General features: G+C 39.1%; 2 protein-coding genes across 2 annotated transcripts in view; both read left to right on the plus strand.

The window, feature by feature from the left end:
- Nucleotides 1-617, plus strand: part of LOC311291165 (uncharacterized protein) — a 47,728-nt gene extending 47,111 nt beyond the window's left edge. Inside the window, exon 6 of the mRNA XM_084410044.1 lies at nucleotides 274-617. The gene's annotated coding sequence lies outside the window, so the exon portion shown is untranslated. The remainder of the gene's footprint in view (nucleotides 1-273) is intronic.
- LOC311291031 (uncharacterized protein) overlaps nucleotides 1-19,646 on the plus strand; it is a 226,217-nt gene that overhangs the window by 32,821 nt on the left and 173,750 nt on the right. The window lies entirely within an intron of this gene.

Below are 19,646 nucleotides of genomic sequence, written 5' to 3' on the forward strand. Positions count from 1 at the left end.
GTGTTTATTCTTGATTCCTCATTCATTCTTCATGATGAAGAACATGCTGATGCTCACCAGATTTACATTGTTTCATGACCAAACTAGTGATTTATAACACAAATCATCTTCATGACATTAAAATAGATCATAATCGTGCACAGCAGTTGTTGACCAGATTTGATGAGATTAAAATAACTGTTGAACTCATCAGTGATCTTGACTTTGAGCTTCACTTTTCATTTCACATTTGTCTCTCATTTGAAATCTCACATGATTTAATGTTTCTTTTAGACCTGATGGACGTGAACGAGAAAGGAAAAATGTGTGTAAATGTAAATCAAGTCTGAAGAATCACATGAGGATCCACAGCGGAACAATGTGATCAATGCGGGAAGAGTTTCACTCGGGCCTTCGTTCTGAAATCACTTCTGCCTTCTCATTCAGAAGAAGAGCACCAGAAAAATTACACCGGAAAAACACTTTCATGTTCAGGAGCTGAAGAAGAGGCTGTAACACTTTCAACAGAGACATGAATCTGATATTAATTTTAACTCATGCATTGTTTTTCAGAGATCTGTCTCATTAGTTTTAATTTTTATACTTTTTTTGTACTGATTAAACTCTATCATTTTATCAACAGCTTGTTGTTATTGTCCAATTTTATTTTCTGCTGATTCTTCTTGTTTCAGGAATAATTCCCTAATTTTCAGTTCTGAAAGCCAAGTATTACGTTTGCTTCTGGGATGTTCCCCTTACAATAGTTTTTGGTTCCTGTCTTTTTTTGTTTTGGGAACTAAATAATAATGTTCTACGAATGCTCTTATTATTTTTTTGCAACAATAAAATAATGTTCCCAGTAGGTTGCAGGATAGTTTTAACAACATAGACATTTTTAATATTAACATAGAAAAAGTTACCAAATATAGAACGTTCCCCAATGGTTATTGTTTATATAAATATGTAAACTAACTTTCCAATTAAAACGCTGCAGAAGTTTTTGTATAATGATCTGTACAGAGCTCTGAAACTAGTTTATGCAGCATTTAATAAAATTTAGCTATTAGACTGAATGTGAAAAGCACAGAAATCATAAATTCTTGGGTTTGTTTATATCTTCATTTACTGCTCCTCTGCTCTGCACACGCTTCTCCAACACGTGTTGTTGTACACAGTGCAGTGTTTCCGGGATCTACGTCAGAACTCTGCCTCGTTATTGGCCAGTTCTGCGTCAGGATCACACATATTGACTGACGTAGAACAACTTAAACAGCGTTGGAGAATGACAGGGAAGAGAAGAAATTGATGAATAAAGTTGTTTATTTTGTTTTTGCGCACAAAATGTTTTCTAGTCGCTTCATAAACCGCAGTCTGTAAGTTGTGCCTCTTTGTCACCGTCTCTGTTTGAAATCTGCAATTGCAGTTATTTGCGTAATTATCTTTACGAGTGTTGTGCATCAGCACGGCTCTTCAGCACGGATGAATAATGTCTGTGGATTGATGTGGACAGAGTGATGGTCATCCAGGAAAAGAACCCATTGAGAATGGCATGTCAACTCTGTAGGAATAGTAATAATGGCAGTACAAAATGCCTCTCATTCTCGTCATGATCCCAGTCCTGATGTTTCCGCTTGATGTCCGATGTTGGCACTCTGCCACTCACTTTATGCCAGTCGCTCGCTCCCAGACTCACAGATAACAGTGGCCTGAGCTCCTGTATGGTGGGACTAAATTCTTTACAGAAAGTAATTTGAGCCTCAGCAAATTTCTCACCTGAGTCACTTGGTTTTTGGGCCATGGCTCAGTTTATTTCTTTTTTCAGTCCACGGTCTGTAGACCAGCATCAAACCTTCCGGTCCATCCACTTCAATCATTGGGAGCTGAAACTCCTTTTCTTCCTCTTCTTCTCTCAGTTCTCACCGTCACTCCAGGTTTCAGTCGAGTTGACTTACCTGAGCGTTCAGTTGCAGCTGACCTTGTGGGAGTTCTCTCAGTCCCCAATGCTGCTCCCTCGTCTTTCGGTTCCAGTGGTGAGGCTCTTGTCTCATTGCTAAAAAAAATTATCATCAGGACCTACTGCCCTATACGCTAGTTCCCTTTGCATTCCCTTCTCTCTCCCCGCTCTGCCTCCCCCAACCAGCAATCCTTTTTTTCGTACAATCCACACACACGTCTCACACAACACTCCTTTTGTTCACTCCCCTCTTCCACCGACTCTTGCACCGCTGTCAGCCTAGTGACACTTAAGGTTCCCTCCTCAGGGAAATCATGGTATTTTATTAGTTTCTTTGATACCCTTCAAACATTTTTTCCCATGTGCTTTTTTTAGCAGACCAAACACCGGTTTATCATATCGACCCTCTTTGCCCGTTTTACTCTGAGATTTCCCCATGATGGCACAGTTGCCAGACCCAGGGTCACATATGATGAAAGAAGACCGGGAGTCGTGAAGTTCAATCAAATAAGTACAAATTTACTGAAGAATAGTTTGCAGATTGGTAGAGCCGGCGTCAAACTCTCACGAGGAGGTCGTAAGCCAACTCTACCTTACACAAAATCTCACACCAATTATAACTTTTCCAAGGACATACATTACACAATCGTTTACTTCTGATTGGCTAAGAGAACATAAAGTCTAAACAATAATTCATTTTTGATAGATAAGTGGGTATATTGTCGTTAATCAGAATAGTTGTTGCCCAATTCCAAGATTAAAGTCCGTGGTGACCTTCCAGGGTCCGAGAAAGACGTCTTCGAGTCTATATGTTGTATATCACAGAGTTCAAAACCTGCAAAGAATATCAAACGCACACACACAACACTGACGAACAACAGTTCTCTTCAAGGCTGAAGAAGGCCTGAGCTCATTATCAGAAGAGCAGTCCCCCAGAACAGGCTGATAAGACATTTCACTCCTCAGAAAGCAGGGGAACGATGATATCCCCCTTTACTCCCTAGAGAAATACACATGAGGATGTTCACTTAATGAAAAGCAGATGAAATGGTGTAGAAATTGACCCTCGAACTTATACAAGTCAACTCAGACAGATATATAGAGCAACACATGGGTACAGAGTCTCTCTCGCCGCTCTCTGAATACCAAGAGAATCATCATCAAAAGACCACTTGCATGTGAGCAGGACCAAAGGGCACACATTGGAATACAGTGCTATGCATAAGTTTAGACACCCATACTAAAATTGACTAAAAAGAGGAATAAAAAATCATCTTTTGGAAACTGAACTTAATGCCTTAATTTAAAAAATTAGGAAAAATCCAACCTTTAAGGACACCAATTTTCTTTGTGAATGAATAATGTATCGTAAATAAATAAATGTTCTTCCTTAAAATACAGGGTGCATAAGTCTGGACACCCCTATGTTAAATTCCCATAGAGGCAGGCAGATTTTTTTTTTTTTAAAGGCCAGTTACTTCATGGATCCAGGATACTATGCATCCTGATAAAGTTCCCTTGGCCTTTGGAATTAAAATAGCCCCACATCATCACATAGCCTTCACCACACCTAGAGACTGGCATGGTTTTATTTCAGTTAGCCTAATAGCTGGTTTGATTTGCATTGAGAGATGATCTTATGGAAAGTACTCCATGAGGGTGAGTAATTACTGACAGAATTTTCATTTTTGGGTGAACTATCCCTTTAACTCCAGTAACTGAATTGGAAGTCTCCTCAGTAATGACTTCACCACAGTGCAGTGTTCCTTTGCAAAATAAAACCTGGACTTCGACATTTAAAATTCTATGGGATAAGACTAGGCCCACTCTACAAAGATGTCTCTCTCAGAACACAATCCCAGAAGACACAGACAGACGGCACATGGTTAGGATCACTGTAGATGTCATGAGCGAAAAATGCTTGAACCCAACTTGGAGTCAGTGTACAGCAGGGTGGGAATTATACCGCGGCCACGCGGCCATGGCCGCCGTTGCCCTACACTTTGGCCTTCATGCCCCGTGAAAAAAAAATCATAGTACGGCCACAGTGGCCTGTGTGCCCTGGCCCTGTCCAAGTTCCACCCAAGTAGTCTCTGAACTTCAATTAGTTTGTGGATTCGCGCAGGTGCAGTGTCATAATCACATCGATGATCTCACGCATCAAAACAGCAGTGCAAGAAGCATGTAACGTCAGCACCAACAGAAGAACGACACTCTGTTGTCGAAACTGGGGCATAGATATATACACTAGATTTCGCCTTGGCTACGGCATTCGTTCATGAACTGCCGTAGCCAAGGCGAAATCTATATGTCTATCTATGCACCAGTCTGCGCACACGTCACACAGCAGGAAGCGCGGGCGCCCTCAGATCACTTGGACGTCGCTGTGTTACAAGAGGTAAAAACGATATAAATACTGTTCGTTTTCTCACACAAACCGCTCGTTTCGTGTCTTAGGCCATCAATGTGTACTTATGATGGGGAATTGTTTCATTTGGACGATGGGGAATTGTTTTAATTTGGACTCTGTGGATGGCTGCTCTTTGAGACCGTGACCATAGACCTGCATTATATGACTGACAGACAAGAACGGTTTGACCTAAAAATATCAAAATCTATTTGCTAGTAGATAAGTGCCCTTTTCAGAAAAGGGCCCTTTGCAAGGTTCCAGAGGTAACGGCGTCGGCGCACTGAAGCGTTTTTTTTTTTTTTTATAGTTCAGTTACTATAAGATTTAATGTTATTACCTTGACAAACTATAACTTACATCATTAAAAAGATATAAGACTCACGTTTCAGTATTTGACCACTATTGTATTCTGATAAATTTATTTTTCAGGAGTTAATTTGTGTCAGGAGTTATGAAATGCAAAAATGAGTCGATACCTTTAATATGAATTATGAGCGTCAGACGCTCCCATTGATAAAAAAAACTCCCGTGCTGTCGTCATGAAAGCGATTCACAAAACAACGTCCCTCACGGCTTTTAGCTCAAAAGTGTGCAGATTTGGAGAAATATTGATATATTCTCAGTTTACATCAGATTTCTATTGACAGGAATAATATTTTATTGAATTTATAGCCAAATGCGTCGATGTAATCATTATGAGCGCTGTAATACTGATGTGCTGTGTTTTCAATTCATACCAGCAGCCTGAGGGCACTCTACTGAACATTATAGTCCATATTTGAAACACATGAAGAAGAGCGTTCGACAATGCAGGAAATTATTAATTTATTGGCATTTGTGTTGTTTCTGAATGCTTTTATTGGCATTTGTGTTGTTTCTGAATGCTTTTATTGGCATTTGTGTTGTTTCTGAATGCTTTTATTGGCATTTGTGTTGTTTCTATTGTTGTGTGAGGGTGTATACCTTCTGGATGTAATGGCGCTCTCTCTCTCTCATTAAAAAATGTTTTTATTTTTATTAAAAAAGTCATAATCCATGTCTTATTCCAAATTAGGATGTTATGGTATCAATCTGAATGGGAAAACCATCGAATTGTACGATGGCCTTTGTTCCCTGTCATATGGCCTTGGTGCCCCTAAAAAAAAAGAAAAGGTGGAGGCCAAATGGCCTCGCCCCTAAAATTACATAATTCCCACCCTGGTGTACAGTAATTGCTAAAAGTGTAGTTGACAAAAACCCTGATAGCTTTGAAGACAGGACAGATGAGGGTGACAGAATGGGCAATGGATAGGCCTACTTCACGTTGTCCTCACAACTGAAAAATAGAAAGCCAAAGCCCTAAGAAAGCCCGTCTCAGAAAGCTAAAAAGACCTGCTGATGCTAATGATGTTCACCCAGCACAGCCAGACAAAGTTGCAAAAACTGACAGTTATGGATGCATAAACTGGCAGCCATCTCAATTACCAGAAGGAGAGACAATAGACCACAGGTGTCAAACTCAGTTCCTGGAGGGCCACAGTTTTGTCAGAGAATGTCTAATATGGCGAGAAGTTTCACTCTCACTACACTTCCGGCTTCTGAACTGGTTGCAGTTCCACTCTGATTCCATATGAGGGCGCTCACAGGACGAGTGCAGAATGAATGGAGGTCAATGGCGGTAAACCCCTCAAAATCCACACTTTCTCAGGATATAATTTTTTGTCTAGTAATTTGAATGTTGTATTCGAAAGGAGATGCAAAGAAATTACACATTGCTGGGTGTTAGATTTTTTAGAGTCACTTATTTGCTTTAAAAAGTCTTTCAAAATGTCAATGACGTCAGAATGCTGACGTCATTAGCAGAATGCTAGCGTGTTATGGGCAACAACAACTCAACCTGTAAGAAATCAAAAGGACATAAGTACTCGTTCATTCAACTTTCGACCTAAAACCCATGTTGAACTTGCAAAATCTACAATCAGATCTGAGATTTCTCAACGGCAATCGGGTGAAAGAGACAAATTTAGCTGTCTAGCCCCATTGACTCCCATTCATTTTGCACTCATGGCGATCGCCTCCAGTGGATCTCTGGTGGAACTACAGCCAAAATTCGGTACAATAGGGCTTAATAGGGAGTGGACAGGCTCTCCGTAGACGGGCTCTGGTTTTGTTCCAACCCTGCTTCAACACACACACACACCTGCAGTTTTCAAATAAGCCTGAAGGACTTGATTAGCTGATCAGGTGTGTTTAATTAGGGTTGAAGCTAAACTCTGCAGGGCTGTGGCCCTCCAGGAACTGAGTTTGACACCCCTGCAATTGTTAGGATTGTGTTGGTTTGGGTGTTTTGGTTTCTTTCTTTTCATTGGCAGGTTCTGTGATTGAGGCGTGATTGGAGTCCACCTGATGCTCGTCTTGGCTGTTATTTAACCTTGGTGCGAGAGTTTGTTGGCGCGGCTGCTCTTTGTTGCTTGAGCAGTTTGCCAGAGCCATGCTCCAATTATGTGTTATTGTGTTTTGTTATAATAAATATTATGTTCAAATGTGATTCCGCTGTGTCGTCTCCCTTTATGTTACATCTTTGAGCCAGGTGTAACATATGGGGGCTCGTCTAATTTAAAATTGTTTGGTTAATAAGTTGTTGTACTTTTATTGTTAGGTGGGAGAGATTGAGGCGGAAAAAAACAAACAAAACAGAATCAGTTTGGAGCATTGGTTCATATTTTGGTCAGCACTGAAAAGGTAAGTTCTTGCGGTTAAAATGGTGTGTTTCTTTATGCTCCCCAGTTAGATTGTAGTGATATTTGTTTGTTGTTTTTTTTGTTGTTTTAGTTTGTTATTTTTGTGTGTCTCCTGGGTCGAGTGCACTGCCGTGGTGTTAGTTCCGAACTGTTTGTTCGGTTCTGCGCCAGCGGTATTTGGGTGCTTCAAGGGGCTTGACTCTCGGGAGCACATGAAGAAAAGTGGTAGATAGTTAGTGGGTTGTGTTAAGATTAGGTGGGGAGGTGGAGAATGGATGCACAGATTTTGACCGTAAGAATTACCTGAGCTGAATTGGTATTAGAATTATAGGTAGGTTAAATTATTATTATTTTTTTATATTTGGTTGTTTTGTATTGTTACATTATGACATCGATTGAAGAATTTTGTAAAGCTCCGTCAGATGAGTTGTTAAATCTGTGTTCGAAGAAACAGCTGTGGGAAATTGTGGAACGGTATGAATTAAGTGGTGTTGATAAGCGATTGAGAAAAGACGAGGTTCGAGAAGTGGTGAGAAAGAAATTGAGCGATCTTCAGATATTACCAGTTATGTCTGGAAAAAATGTAGCTCAGAAATCAATTTCATTCGTTGGGTTATCGTTTGAGCAGCAGAAAGAGCTTATTAAAATACAACAATCGCACGAAAAAGAGATGCGCGATCGTGAGATAGAATTAGAAAAATGTAAATTGGATGATGTGATGAGACAGCGTGAAATGGAATTTGAAAAAATGAGAAATGAGCAGAAATTAGCAGTAGAGCGACAGAATCAAGAGTTTCAATTAAAGTTTGAGAGCTTGAGACTTCGAGGTGAGGGAAGCTCATCTGGTGATCATGCAGACTATTCTTTTAATTTAATTAGTAGTCTGAAATTGTGGCCTGTCTTTAATGAGAAAGATCCTGATGTTTTCTTTTCATTATTTGAAAGCATAGCAGACGAACGGGGATGGCCGGAGACCGACCGTACAGTTATGCTTCAATCTGTTTTAGTGGGCAAAGCTCAGGAAGCGTATACTGCTCTTTCAGTAGAGGACAGAAAGAAGTATGAAAGTGTAAAATCTGCTGTGTTAAAAGCTTTTGAGTTAGTCCCAGAGGCTTATCGCCAACGTTTTCGGACTTGGAGGAAAGGTGAGAGACAAACTCATGTGGAGGTTACACGGGAGTTAAGTAATCATTTTGATCGCTGGTGTATGACATCCAAGGTACAGACATTTGGTGAGTTACGAGAAATGATAATTATTGAACAGTTGAAAAATATCGTTCCTGATCAAATTGCAGTGTACATTAACGAAAACAAACCTCGTATTGCCACTGAGGCTGCATCATTAGCAGATGATTTTGTTCTGACTCATAAGAATCGATTTAATTATGGGAGTTTTGGAAATGGACATTCTGATCTTAAACTGTCACAACGTGATCGTGGTGCACCTTCTCGGAGGGTGATATCTGATTCTATGTGTCGTTACTGTTTGGAAGTTGGACATTGGAAGAATGAATGTCCTGTACTTAAAAGCAAACAGGGACGGGGCAAGAATAAAAATTCTGCGCCTGTGCTTTTGATGAGTTGTCTGCCGCATATGCCTGGTGATGTCGAAGGAAATTTGTCTGTGACAAAAAGGAGTTGTTTTGAAAATGAACCCAACACAGGGTATGGACCGTTTATGTCGAAAGGGTTTGTTTCTCTTGTAGATGGACATGAGAAAGTACCGGTAAGAGTCTTGCGGGACACTGGATCTTCAGAGTCTTTTATTTTGGAATCCGTGCTGCCATTTTCATCTAGTTCATATATTGATAGAAATGTTTTAATTCGAGGGATTACACTTCAAACGTTGCCTGTACCTTTGCATAAATTTGTTTTGCAGTCCCAGTTGGTTGATGGGGAAGTGACTATGGGAGTGCGCCCTTCTTTGCCTGTGGAGGGAGTTGACATCATTTTGGGCAACAATTTGGCTGGTGAGAGTGTGTGGCCGGTGCTGTCTCCTTCACCAATTGTCACTCCGATGTCCTTACCCGATCAGGGGTGTCGAGAGGTGGAGTATGCGTCTTGTGTGGTGACGCGGTCTAAGAAAAAAAAACTGAATGAGGTTAATTTTTGTGATACCAGCGTACCGGTTGCTCCTGGATTGTCTCTCTTGTCTAAAATTTCTCGTGCAGAACTTGTCATCGCCCAGAGGGAAGATCTTGGGTTGAAGGGTTTGTTTGCTGCTGTTCTCCGACCAGAAGATGTGGAGAGTGCCGCAACTGGATATTTTATACATGATGAGGTGTTGTTGCGTAAGTGGCTTGCCCAGAGTGAAGAGTGTGGTGGTGAGTCACAGGTTCAAGTTGTTGTACCTGAGAAATTCAGAGATGTTGTACTCCAATTGGCTCATGGTGATATAGCTGGGCATTTAGGTGTAAAAAAGACATATGACCGAGTTTTGAGGCATTTTTATTGGCCACTATTGAAGAAAAATATCTCGCGATTTATTAAGACATGTCATACATGCCAAGTGACCGGAAAACCTAATCAACCACTGAAACCGGCCCCATTGTATCCAATACCTTCAGTAGAGCAACCTTTTGAACACCTATTAATTGATTGTGTTGGTCCGTTACCTCCCTCGAAGTCGGGAAGTAAATTTCTCTTGACTGTAATGTGTCAAAGTACGCGCTATCCAGCGGCTTATGCAATGCGGAATATTACTACTCGGTCAGTTGTAAAAGCCCTGTCTCAGTTTTTTTCAATTTTCGGTATCCCTAAGGTCATTCAAAGTGACCAGGGAACGAATTTCACGTCTAAGATGTTTGGGGAAATTTTAAAGCAGTTGGGAGTTCAACATAACCGTTCCAGCGCGTACCATCCTCAAAGCCAGGGGGCGCTGGAACGGTTTCACCAAACGCTTAAGTCCCTTTTACGTGCGTATTGTGTTGAATTAAATCGAGATTGGGAGGAAGGACTTCCCTGGCTTTTGTTAGCTGCAAGGGAGGTTACACAGTCTAGTTTGGGTTTTAGTCCCAACGATTTAGTTTTTGGACACAAGGTGCGCGGTCCGCTTGCCGTTGTGGGCGAACAGTTAAGAGGTAAACAGCCACCAAAAAGCTTGCTTGAATACGTAAATGGTTTTAGAAGACGTTTGTTTTTGGTTGGTCAGGCAGCACGGAAAAATTTGGAAAAAGCGCAGACAAAGATGAAAAAGTTGTTTGATCGTCAGTCTGAACAACGGGTATTTAAATCTGGGGATCAGGTTTTGGCACTGTTGCCTTTAGTGGGCTCTCCGTTTTGTGCAAAATTTGTGGGACCATACACTGTTGTGCGCTCATTGTCCGATCTTAATTATGAAATTGCAACCCCAGACAGAAAGAAAATAACCCAAGTTTGTCATGTAAATTTATTGAAGCCTTTTTTCTCCCGCGATTGTCAACAAACTGATGTTAAATCATCTGCGGTGGTCAGTCTTGTGACTGGTGAGCAGAGTCAGTTTTTGGGGGGAGAGAAGGAAGAGGTTACGATTATAGATGATGCTGTAATGCTCCCTCGATTAAAAAATTCTGAGACTCTAAAAGATTTAGATGGTTTGTTGTCTCATTTATCTGTTTTGCAGCGAGAAGAGCTGTCACAGTTGATATGTGAGTTTCCATTATTATTTGGGGATGTTCCATCAAAAACTCATTTAATAGAGCATGATGTGGATGTGGGTGATGCTTCACCCATACGCCAGCGCTTTTATCGTGTCCCTTTTGAAAAACGGTTGAAGTTAGAGTCAGAGATTCAGTATATGTTGAAGAATGATATTGCAAAACCATCGTCTTCAAGTTGGGCTTCGCCGTGTTTACTGGTTAGAAAACCAGATGGAACATTTAGGTTTTGTACGGACTATAGAAAAATTAATAAAATCACCAAACCTGACGCCTTTCCACTCCCGAGGATGGAGGATTGCGTAGATCAAGTGGGCTCGGCGAAATTTGTCAGTAAATTTGACTTACTTAAAGGGTACTGGCAGGTGCCTTTGACACCTCGAGCACAGGAAATAACTGCGTTTATAACTTCTTCGGGGTTGTACTCTTATTCCGTTATGAGCTTCGGGTTACGTAATGCTCCTGCGACATTTCAAAGATTAATGAATCGGATAGTCTTTGGTCTAGAAGGTTGCGCGGTTTATTTAGACGATGTTATAGTTTACAGCGATAGCTGGGATCAGCATGTGACACGGGTACGAGAGTTATTTCGTCGTCTGATGGAGGCCAATTTGACTGTGAATTTGGCAAAATGTGATTTTGCACGAGCAACTGTTTCTTATTTGGGAAAAGAGGTGGGTCAAGGGTTGGTGCGCCCGTTGCGCGCTAAGGTGAGCGCGCTAGAAAATTTTCCTATTCCAGGTACTAAAAAAGAGCTTATGAGGTTTATTGGGATGGCTAGTTATTATCGCAGTTTTTGTCCCAATTTTTCATCGGTCGTTTGTCCCTTGACTAATCTTTTGAAGAATTCCGCTAAATTTGAGTGGACTTCACATTGTCAAAAGGCATTTGAGAATGTGAAGTTGCTGTTGACTGCTGCCCCTGTCTTGGCAGCGCCCCAAAGTGGTCTTCCGTTTGAGATTCAGGTTGACGCAAGTCAAGTGGGAGCAGGGGCGGTTCTTCTCCAGACTCATCATGGTGGTATCAGTCATCCAGTTAGTTATTTCTCACGCAAGTTTAATTCATATCAATTCAATTATTCTGTTATTGAGAAGGAGATGCTGGCACTGATTTGGGCACTACAACATTTTGATGTGTATGTTGGGGGAGGGTCCCCAGTTGTCATTTATTCGGATCACAATCCTTTGACATTTCTTCATTCGTTGCAGAGTCCGAGTCAACGTTTAATGAGGTGGATATTGTTTTTACAGCCTTATAATTTGACGATTAAACACATCAAGGGAATTGAGAATGTTTTGGCGGATACCCTGTCACGTGCCCCTGTGCTGGAGTGAGATTGTGGTCTTCAATTGATGTAAGTTGACCTACCTTTAATTATGTAAGTTGTTTATTTTGATGTGGGATATTTTTTTTTAGGGGGGTGTGTTAGGATTGTGTTGGTTTGGGTGTTTTGGTTTCTTTCTTTTCATTGGCAGGTTCTGTGATTGAGGCGTGATTGGAGTCCACCTGATGCTCGTCTTGGCTGTTATTTAACCTTGGTGCGAGAGTTTGTTGGCGCGGCTGCTCTTTGTTGCTTGAGCAGTTTGCCAGAGCCATGCTCCAATTATGTGTTATTGTGTTTTGTTATAATAAATATTATGTTCAAATGTGATTCCGCTGTGTCGTCTCCCTTTATGTTACATCTTTGAGCCAGGTGTAACAAATAGACTCTCTACATCATAAAAAAGAAGAACTTAAATTAATTTTCTCTCAGGAAGGACCAAGTGGAGCAGACCGTGTAAGGGTGAATGATTTGATGGTCTTAACTTATGCAAGTCAGCGCAGTGCAATAAACGCCACACCTTCACTTAGTGTACATGAATTGAAAAGAGAATGGTCTTTCCTGTTTGTGAAAAAGTTTTTAATGCAGCACTTCACTTCACTTCACTTACTGGGATAGAGCTTGACGAAAGGCTGAGAGAATGCATTGCTGGAAAAGGAAGGAGGGTGCTCCAGTTCTTCAAAACTCAGCTTCTTCGCTGGACAAAAGAAGTGAAGACTGTTCTTGCCGACACTGAACGTCTCCAAGGCGAAAACATGGACGCGGTCAAGTTTTTAAATTAGTTTTTTAGGAGATTCCATCCTGACATTGGAAAAATGGATGCTCTGCGTAGAAGGAAAGGTGGTCGTCCAGTCAGTTAACCCTCAAGATGACTTCACATCTGCCCTGGCTGTCTTGAAATGGTAAATGGACTGCATTTATATAGCGCTTTCACAGACCTATGGCCACCAAAGCGCTTTACATTGCCTCACATTCATTCAAATGAAGTGTTTCTAGTTTAATTAATTAAATTTTAATAAAGAATTTTAAACTGACTTCTGTGTGTTGTCATAATTGACGTAACATCTAATAATCAGTAATATAACTGTGTGAAATATTTTTTGCATACACGCCATTAGCTTTCATTCTTTTTTAAGCGTGTAAAAGATTGTAGTTGGTTATATGTTGTGTGTATATATATAAATACCATAATCAATTATACTGCATAGTAACTTTACAGTATTTTAAAATACAGTGCAAAAACAAGCACTGTAATTAATTTTACAGTATAAAAATGCTGTAAGTATTATACAGTATGCTGTTAGCTATTGTATTTTAAAAATACAGTGCAAAAACAAGAAATGTAATTAATTTTACAGTATAAATATACTGTAAGATATTATACGGTATGCTGTGAAGTACTGTTGTCAGATTTACAGTAATTTTACCGTGGATTAAAATACTGAAGCTTGCTGGATATTTGTTGGCAGTAACTTACTGTTGATTTTATGTTTTTTTTTTTTTACAGTGTACTAAATATTTTGTGATTTGTGCTCTCAACTCACCTGTAATTAGTCAGTGACTTTTACAAAACTACCCTAATTATAGTACTAGCCTACTGTTCAAAGGTTTGGGGTCTGTAAGATTTTTTTATTCTCTTCTGCATTTATTTGATCAAAAATACAGTAAAAACTGTAATATTACAATTTAACATAGGCTATTTGTTTTCTATGCTATAGTAAACTGTAATTTATTCATGTGATCAAAGTTGAATTTTCAGCATCATTACTCCAGTCATGATAATAATTCATTTTAATATGCTGAATTGCTGCTCAGGAAACATTTCTTATTATTATATTATTAATTGAAAACAGTTTCACATTTTTGAGGAAACCATGATACATTCTATGCAGAATTATTTGATGAACAAAGTTGAAAGAACAGCATTTATATGAAGTCGTTTTTTTTATTTTTTTTATTAACAGTGTAAAACCCTTGACTGTCACTTTTGATCAATTTAATCCATCGATCCTTGTTGAATAAAAATATTTCATTAAAAAAATCTTACTGAAGTCAACATTTTGAACCGTTATGTACACTTTTGGTTTGTTTATTGCGAAATAACTCCCATTTGTTTCTGTCATCTAATCAAGGCTTCGTTTCCCATTAACGCACTGGGTCTGTGAGCTCAGCGAAGCACCAGCATCGAACGCTCTCTATGATTGATTGGTTTCGTCTTGTATCCAGATGACTATGAGAAAAATTATATCCTACACAATTATCCACTAATTCCCTTATTTTTCCCCTACAAGCTTATTTTACGCACTGAATTGCGTGCTAAATTAATTTTTAAAAATTACTGGTAAAAAAAACACATTTAGATCAATATTTTTATGTGAGGATCGATCCGCCCATAACTAGCCGAGAGGACATCTGTTTGCGCTGACTGATAGGTCTCGTTTTGAGTTAGTAGTGAGAGTGACCACGGGCAGCATATCAGATTTTTCTGAAGTGCATAGTTGTCGTCTGTGTCGTTATCTGTGCATGTGTGCGTTCAGAGACATGTGAGTACCCTGGTGTAAATGTTTATATGTGTATTTTGGTGCCTTAGGTTTTTTTTTATGAGTGTTGTCGGGCGGCAGTGGCTCAGTGGTCCATGTAGGTTGTCTACAAACTGGAAGGTTTGACCAAGTGTCGAGGTGTTCATGAGCAAGACACCTAATATAACCCCAGCTGCTCCCGACGAGCTGGATGGCGCCTTGCATCGCCGTCGGTGTATGAATGTGTGAATGTGAGGCTATAAAGCGCTTTGGTGGCCATAGGTCTGTGAAAGCACTATATAAATGCAGTTAATTTACCATTTGTCTATTCTGGGATACTCAGTTGAACTGCAGTATGTTAGCATAAAGTTCGCTAGCATTATGCTAATACCTAGTATTAGTTACTTGAAGGGAAAGTTGTACTGATTACCATTTATTAACGTAGCTTTACTTATTTCATCATGTAAGCACTGTTGTTTATTTTTATGGTGATATTTTTCTTTGCATTGTTTACTGCAGAATCACACATACTGTACACTCAGGAAGACAGATAATCATCTGCTGGCTGTCAATAAATCCATTGAAGAGCATTAGAGCATTCGATTGCATTCTTACCGATGCACCACAGTGGTCACCTATACTCAACCAGCTACAGTTACAGTCCTAGCTATCAAGTCACCATTACAGACATAACCTAAGTTGTTGTTTCACCAGTGTTTGATTAAAATGATTTATAAATCTAAATGTTATTAAGCTGCAATTTTAATTTTTTTATAATATTAAACAAATTTTAAAAACATAGCAATGCATTTTATTAACGGAAAAGATACTGCTAAATGTTTTACATTGAGCCTATAATGAGCCACGTGAGACATTAGCCTAAATCAATACTGATAAATATGAATAGCGATGTAGGGCCTACTCTCGAAACAATAGTGCTTTGTGGTGATCTTTATCTGATCATTTTCAGTTTCTGCGCATATAAAATGTTGGCCTAATTATTTTAATGACTGCTTTTAGAAAAAACACTTTTATAATTCCAGACTAAGGTTACAATTTACATTTCTGGATTGTTTTGATAGAGTATAATAGAGAGTGATGTGTTTATTTCAAAGTGAATATATTTTTCTCAGATAACATGATTTGTCAGTGTATTTTACAGTTCTTTAAAGTAGGTAATTATGCAGAATTGGTGTTCATATTTTACTCTCTTAGTGTTCATGTTGTAACTCTGTGTCGGTGTTGCGAGAGGCAACACTTTTGAAAGTGTCGAATTAACACTTTGAGGGTTGTTCCCATGTACTTTTAAAGTGTTGAAATTAAAGCGGGGCTCAGTAACTTCGGGATTTCTTCGCTGTATTCTCGCTTTTTGCTTGCAGGTTTCTCTCTAGAGCTCCCCCCACAGCTTCGGAATAGATATTTGACAACACTGTTGAAAAAACTCGTAGGCGATTCTCGGACACCAGGGCCCAGTTTTTCAAAAGTAATCCAGTGGGATTTTGGATCACGGATTGGATCAAATCTTGGAAATGGGTTTTTCAAAAGCAAAAGAGGGATTCTGAACTAAGATCAGATCATGTAATCCGATTTTAAATTTGATCTGGATCAAACCTGCCCTTTGGGTTTTTCAGAACTTTGAACTCGGATTAGGATCTATTTGATCCAAAAAAACAGGATTATCCTGATCCCATCAGAAGGGTGGATTCAGTTGTGATTTTTCGAACCAAATAAAACCAGAGAGGTTTTTTTTTTAAGTGAATGATCACAAAATCAATGTTTACTGATGATATATACATTTCTTCATATTTATACCATGGTCTGTTTAAATACTCGATTCTGATTGGCTGGAAGGTGTGCAGTAAAACCGTTTAATGCACAGGTAGTTCCAGTCAGTTTGATTACAGTTCGAAATTAATCCGCTACATTGGTAACCATAGTAACACAGATACACTTGCAAGCAGAGTGAGAGACGCATATGAAAACGTTTAGGTAGGCTAAATGGATGATTTTTGAATATCGTTTAATTTGTATCAGTGTTGCCTGTCATTCATAAATAATTGTAATAAATCCATTAAAGAATCATTAAGTTAGCTATATGCTTAAGCAATGAGCATATGAGTGATATCCCATCACATAGAGCCTCTTTCACCTAGCTATCATCATATAGAGACTGTGTCTGTTCCCCGATTTTGGAAATCCAAAAAATGTTTAAACCTATCTAAGGTTAAAAATTTAATTGATGTTCAACAAATAAAAAACAGCTATAATACAGATGAGCAAATGCTAAAGCTTGGGTTGCTGAATATTCGATCGCTTTCTTCAAAAGCACTCATTGTTAATGATATGATTTCAGATAATAACCTAGATGTGCTGTGTTTGACAGAAACCTGGCTAAAACCAAGCGATTACATTACTTTAAATGAGTCCACCCCGCAAGATTACTGTTATAAACATGAACCTCGTCTTAAACGCAAAGGGGGTGGTGTTGCTGTAATTTATAGTAATATTTTCAAAACCACTAAGAAATCAAGTTTCGAATATAATTCTTTTGAAGTGTTAGTGCTTAATGTAAAAATATATAGTAAAAATGATAAATCACGTTTGAGATTTGTGCTGGCTACTGTATACAGGCCACCAGGGCACCATACAGACTTTATCAAAGAATTTGCGGACTTTCTATCAGAGTTAGTATTGGCTGCAGATAAAGTACTAATTGTTGGTGATTTTAATATACACATCGATAATGAAAAAGATGCATTGGGTTTGGCATTTAAAGACATTGTAAACTCAATTGGAGTTAGACAACACGTGTCAGGACCTACTCATCGTCGTAATCATACTCTAGATCTAATATTATCACATGGAATAGATGTTGATGCCGTTGAAATTCTGCAGCAGAGCGATGACATCTCAGATCATTATCTAGTCTCGTGTAAATTACATTTAGCCAAGGCTGCAAAGCCAACTCCGTGTTACAAATATGTTAGACCTATCACTTCTGCTACTAAAGATTGCTTTATTAATAATCTTCCTGATCAGTTTCATCATTTTAGCATCCCGGATAGCTTAGAAAAACTTGATATTGCAACAGAAACTTTTAACTCTCTCTTTTCCAGCACTTTAGACACAGTTGCTCCTTTGCGCTTAAAGAAGATTAAAGAAAATAATCCAACGCCGTGGTACAACGAGCACACTCGGGCCCTTAAGAGAGCAGCCAGAAAAATGGAGCGCAACTGGAAGAAAACAAAATTAGAGGTATTTCGCATTTCATGGAAAGAGAGCTCGATTGCTTACAGAGAGGCTTTAAAAGCTGCTAGATCTGCTTATTTTTCAAACCTATTAGAAGAAAATAAACATAATCCTAGGTATTTATTTGAAACAGTGGCTAAACTAACGAAAAAGAAAGCTTCAAACACAGAAGGTTCTAAGCAGCACAGCAGTAATGACTTTATGAACTTCTTCACTTATAAGATTGATAATATCAGGGATAAAATTATAACTATGCAACCGTCTACTACAGTATCGCATCAGGCAGTGCATTGTAGTCTCCCTGAGGAAAAATTTGATTCATTCATTGCTATAGGAGAGGAAGAATTTACTAAACTCGTTAAATCATCTAAATCTACAACATGTATGTTAGACCCTATACCGACTAAGCTACTGAAAGAAATACTTCCAGAGGTCATAGATCCTCTTCTTAATATCATTAATTCCTCTTTGTCTCTAGGATACGTACCAAAAAACTTTAAGCTGGCTATGATTAAACCGCTTGTTAAAAAAATGCAACTTGATCCTTCAGAATTAGTCAATTACAGGCCGATCTCGAATCTACCCTTTCTGTCAAAGATACTAGAAAAGGCAGTATCTTCACAACTATGTTCCTTTCTAGAAAGAAATGATATCTGCGAGGATTTCCAGTCCGGATTTAGACCGTACCATAGTACTGAGACTGCTCTCGTTAGAGTAACAAATGATTTGCTCTTATCATCCGATCGTGGTTGTGTCTCTCTATTAGTGTTACTCGATCTTAGTGCTGCGTTTGACACCATTGACCACAACATTCTTTTAAATAGACTAGAAAACTATGTTGGCATTAGTGGAATTGCACTAGCATGGTTTAAATCATACTTATCTGACCGTTATCAGTTTGTAGCAGTAAATGAAGAGATGTCTTATCAATCACAAGTTCAGTATGGCGTACCACAGGGCTCAGTACTAGGACCGCTGCTGTTCACTCTGTACATGCTGCCATTAGGAGATATCATTAGGAAGCATGGAATTAGCTTCCACTGTTATGCCGACGATACTCAGCTCTATATTTCTTCAAAACCTAACGAAACTTACCAATTCACTAAATTAACAGAATGCATAGCTGATATAAAAAATTGGATGACTCGTAATTTCCTACTTCTAAATTCTGAAAAAACAGAGATTCTAATTATTGGACAAAAAACTTCCTCACGTAATAACCTAGAATACTGTCTAACACTTGATGGCTGCTCTGTTAAGTCTTCGTCGTCGGTTAGGAACCTGGGTGTGCTCTTTGATACCAATCTTTCATTTGAAAGTCACGTGTCTAGTATCTGTAAAACCGCATTTTTCCATCTTAAAAATATATCTAAATTACGTCATATGCTCTCATTGACAAATGCGGAACAATTAGTCCATGCGTTCATGACCTCAAGGCTAGATTATTGTAATGCTCTACTGGGTGGTTGCCCTGCACGCTTAATAAACAAACTACAGCTGGTTCAAAACGCAGCAGCTCGAGTTCTTACCAGAACCAGGAAGTATGACCATATTAGCCCGGTTCTGTCAAAACTGCACTGGCTCCCTATTAAACATCGCATCAATTTTAAAATATTGCTGATTACTTACAAAGCACTAAATGGTTTAGCTCCGCAGTACTTGAGCGAGCTCTTAACGCATTATAGTCCTTCACGTCTATTGCGATCTCAAAATTCCGGCCAGTTGATAATACCTAGAATATCAAAATCGACTGCTGGCGGTAGATCCTTTTCCTATTTAGCACCAAAACTTTGGAACAGCCTTCCTACCATTGTCCGGGAAGCAGACACACTCTGTCAGTTCAAATCTAGATTAAAGAC

Source organism: Rutilus rutilus, assembly GCF_951802725.1.
Source record: "Rutilus rutilus genome assembly, chromosome: 1".
NCBI classification, from domain to species: Eukaryota; Metazoa; Chordata; class Actinopteri; order Cypriniformes; family Leuciscidae; genus Rutilus; species Rutilus rutilus.